Source organism: Hyla sarda, unplaced genomic scaffold (genome assembly GCF_029499605.1).
Source record: "Hyla sarda isolate aHylSar1 unplaced genomic scaffold, aHylSar1.hap1 scaffold_735, whole genome shotgun sequence".
Classification (NCBI taxonomy): domain Eukaryota; kingdom Metazoa; phylum Chordata; class Amphibia; order Anura; family Hylidae; genus Hyla; species Hyla sarda.
In genome coordinates, this window is record NW_026610757.1 from 169,960 (window position 1) to 174,490 (window position 4,531).

General features: G+C 45.9%; 2 non-coding genes across 2 annotated transcripts; both read right to left on the minus strand.

The window, feature by feature from the left end:
* Positions 1–968: 968 nt before the first annotated feature.
* On the minus strand, positions 969–1,159 carry LOC130344778 (U2 spliceosomal RNA). The gene has a single exon (XR_008883613.1). It is a non-coding gene; the product is annotated as a U2 spliceosomal RNA (small nuclear RNA).
* A 2,085-nt stretch (positions 1,160–3,244) lies between these two features.
* On the minus strand, positions 3,245–3,435 carry LOC130344779 (U2 spliceosomal RNA). Its single transcript, XR_008883614.1, has one exon. It is a non-coding gene; the product is annotated as a U2 spliceosomal RNA (small nuclear RNA).
* Between the last annotated feature and the right edge of the window lie 1,096 nt (positions 3,436–4,531).

The following is a 4,531-nucleotide window of genomic DNA, read 5'->3' on the forward strand; positions in this document are numbered from 1 at the left end:
AGACACTGGGGGATAATTTTCTAAGGATTTATACTGATTTTTCCTGTCTGACTTTGTCGCACAGAAAGTTGCAGGCCAAATATGTGTGACATTTCTGCGACTTTAGCTTCTAGAGCATTTTTACAACATTATACATAGGTGCTGAATACATAAAAAGCGACTGTTCAGCGACAGACAAGTCGCATCGGCTGAAAGTAGGCCAGAATGTCAGTCCATGTTGGAGCAGGTTTAGATACAGTCTAAAGTATAGATCTCAAAGTCTGTGCACAGAATTTAGCAAGGGCCTCGCACCTTCTGATGCATCAGGTAGGTGCACAATAGCATAGCCTAACCCTCTGTACTTTGGTCTATATTGATGCGGGACATAGACAGCCAGCTGATGACCAATCCATTAGTGCAATGGATGGCTGGAAGCATTTGTCTTTGCCTTTGCAATACCACAGAAGCAATGCATGGTCAATGTACAGCAATGACACACCTGTGTGAACAGCCAGGAGACCCCCCCCCCATGTTATGTTACATAGTTACATAGTTAGTACGGTCGAAAAAAGACATATGTCCATCAAGTTCAACCAGGGAATTAAGGGGTAGGGGTGTGGCGCGATATTGGGGAAGGGATGAGATTTTATATTTCTTCATAAGCATTAATCTTATTTTGTCAATTAGGAACATTCAGCACCCACCCGCTATCAAGGCAGCTGCCTATCATGTCATGCCCTACCTGCACAGGTGTGCTGGCTACTCAAATGATCCAATTAAGGAGGCCATTTAGTCAGCAGCAGCAGAAGTCCTGTGCCTGGACGCTCCAACAGCGGCCAGACACAAGCAGAAGCAGCAGAAGCAGCAGCAGCAGCACCACCTTTTGTTTTTTGGCTGCAGCAGCAGCAAGGCCCACAGGGCTGGCTAGCTGGCTAGCCAGCAAGCAGGTAGCAATGAAAGTAGGAATCTTTCTTTTTAACCCTGTAAGGGGGTGGTGCACTGTACCCGAAGATACTGCCATATCGGGTCAATGCATAGGGCGACGGAAGCAAGCTTCGAAATCGGCCCCCGTTCTCAAAAATCCATTTAATATATGGTCCCCAGATAGGGGACGTATCAGATATTAAACTGATAAGAACAGATACTACACTTGATCTTAGCCAAAAGGCCGAGAAGCGATAACCGTGAAAGGGGCGGGCCCAACAAGGTCCCCTTCATGGGCACTATCACTGCTTGCTGTCAGGGAGGCTGCCAGACAATTTTCCATGCACACTCTGGGCTGGGGGGCAGTCAACCACCAGTACACACAGCAGAACCTAAACCCATACCATTATTGCTAAGCAGCAAGACAGGGGCCCATTGCACTCCCACGGGGCCTTTTTAAATGCAATCCATAACCCGGATTTGCCAGGAACCCTTCTTACTCCTCCTACTTGCATGTGACACTGGGCTTAGGATCTGCATAGGAAACACACACACAAGCACACACCTACCTTTGTTGCCTGCAGATGCCTCCTTGGCTGTCCCCAAACGGTATCAAACCAACACCCACGGGAAGCTGTAAGCATAGAGGACATGCCTGCACCCCATTGGACTTACCTGTGTGGGTTAAACCCGGGTTATTTGACAACCTATGGCGGTGATGGTTCTGCTCAGGCAGAGCAGTGCTGATGCTCCTCATAAAGCTGTCGCTGCTGTGAAGGTTCTAGGTGACATCACAAATCCCTTTGGTTACATACACAACAAAGCTGGGTTGTTGTTGTTTACACTCTGCAAGGCCTGTGGAAGTGAGTGACATCATAGCACTGTAGTTCTGAGGGTTCTAGATGGATGCAACAATCTCCTGTTGCTTCTATGAAGGCCATAATAGACGACATCACCAAACAGCTCCATAGTCACATACACAGCAAAGGAGAGATGTTGTTTACACCTAGTGATGTCAGTGGTATTGAGTGACATCACAGCACAGTGCTAAGGCTCCTGGGCCTGGACACAGCAGCGGCTGCAATATCTCAACGGAGAATACGTTTATATATATGTGTGTGTGTGCGCATATATATATATATATATATATATATATATATATATATATATATATTTCTCCGCCGAAATCACTTTTAAACCCATTTCCACCTTTTTTTCCCTTCTCTTCCTCTTACTTTTTTTTCACGTTTTTTTACGTTTTTCTCCTTTTCGCCTCTTTTCTGGGCGTATTATTCTTCTTTTTCTTCTTTTTTTTCGTCTAATGCATACCCCATCAGTGCAGCAATGCTTATTCAATACCGCCAGCAGATGGAGACACTGGGGGATAATTTTCTAAGGATTTATACTGATTTTTCCTGTCTGAATTTGTCGCACAGAAAGTTGCAGGCCAAATATGTGTGACATTTCTGCGACTTTAGCTTCTAGAGCATTTTTACAACATTATACATAGGTGCTGAATACATAAAAAGCGACTGTTCAGCGACAGACAAGTCGCATCGGCTGAAAGTAGGCCAGAATGTCAGTCCATGTTGGAGCAGGTTTAGATACAGTCTAAAGTATAGATCTCAAAGTCTGTGCACAGAATTTAGCAAGGGCCTCGCACCTTCTGATGCATCAGGTAGGTGCACAATAGCATAGCCTAACCCTCTGTACTTTGGTCTATATTGATGCGGGACATAGACAGCCAGCTGATGACCAATCCATTAGTGCAATGGATGGCTGGAAGCATTTGTCTTTGCCTTTGCAATACCACAGAAGCAATGCATGGTCAATGTACAGCAATGACACACCTGTGTGAACAGCCAGGAGACCCCCCCCCCCATGTTATGTTACATAGTTACATAGTTAGTACGGTCGAAAAAAGACATATGTCCATCAAGTTCAACCAGGGAATTAAGGGGTAGGGGTGTGGCGCGATATTGGGGAAGGGATGAGATTTTATATTTCTTCATAAGCATTAATCTTATTTTGTCAATTAGGAACATTCAGCACCCACCCGCTATCAAGGCAGCTGCCTATCATGTCATGCCCTACCTGCACAGGTGTGCTGGCTACTCAAATGATCCAATTAAGGAGGCCATTTAGTCAGCAGCAGCAGAAGTCCTGTGCCTGGACGCTCCAACAGCGGCCAGACACAAGCAGAAGCAGCAGAAGCAGCAGCAGCAGCACCACCTTTTGTTTTTTGGCTGCAGCAGCAGCAAGGCCCACAGGGCTGGCTAGCTGGCTAGCCAGCAAGCAGGTAGCAATGAAAGTAGGAATCTTTCTTTTTAACCCTGTAAGGGGGTGGTGCACTGTACCCGAAGATACTGCCATATCGGGTCAATGCATAGGGCGACGGAAGCAAGCTTCGAAATCGGCCCCCGTTCTCAAAAATCCATTTAATATATGGTCCCCAGATAGGGGACGTATCAGATATTAAACTGATAAGAACAGATACTACACTTGATCTTAGCCAAAAGGCCGAGAAGCGATAACCGTGAAAGGGGCGGGCCCAACAAGGTCCCCTTCATGGGCACTATCACTGCTTGCTGTCAGGGAGGCTGCCAGACAATTTTCCATGCACACTCTGGGCTGGGGGGCAGTCAACCACCAGTACACACAGCAGAACCTAAACCCATACCATTATTGCTAAGCAGCAAGACAGGGGCCCATTGCACTCCCACGGGGCCTTTTTAAATGCAATCCATAACCCGGATTTGCCAGGAACCCTTCTTACTCCTCCTACTTGCATGTGACACTGGGCTTAGGATCTGCATAGGAAACACACACACAAGCACACACCTACCTTTGTTGCCTGCAGATGCCTCCTTGGCTGTCCCCAAACGGTATCAAACCAACACCCACGGGAAGCTGTAAGCATAGAGGACATGCCTGCACCCCATTGGACTTACCTGTGTGGGTTAAACCCGGGTTATTTGACAACCTATGGCGGTGATGGTTCTGCTCAGGCAGAGCAGTGCTGATGCTCCTCATAAAGCTGTCGCTGCTGTGAAGGTTCTAGGTGACATCACAAATCCCTATGGTTACATACACAACAAAGCTGGGTTGTTGTTGTTTACACTCTGCAAGGCCTGTGGAAGTGAGTGACATCATAGCACTGTAGTTCTGAGGGTTCTAGATGGATGCAACAATCTCCTGTTGCTTCTATGAAGGCCATAATAGACGACATCACCAAACAGCTCCATAGTCACATACACAGCAAAGGAGAGATGTTGTTTACACCTAGTGATGTCAGTGGTATTGAGTGACATCACAGCACAGTGCTAAGGCTCCTGGGCCTGGACACAGCAGCGGCTGCAATATCTCAACGGAGAATACGTTTATATATATGTGTTGTGTGTGCGCGTATATATATATATTATATATATATATATATATAATATATATATATATATATATTTCTCCGCCGAAATCACTTTTAAACCCATTTCCACCTTTTTTTCCCTTCTCTTCCTCTTACTTTTTTTTCACGTTTTTTTACGGTTTTTCTCCTTTTCGCCTCTTTTCTGGGCGTATTATTCTTCTTTTTCTTCTTTTTTTTCGTCTAATGCATACCCCATCAGTGCAG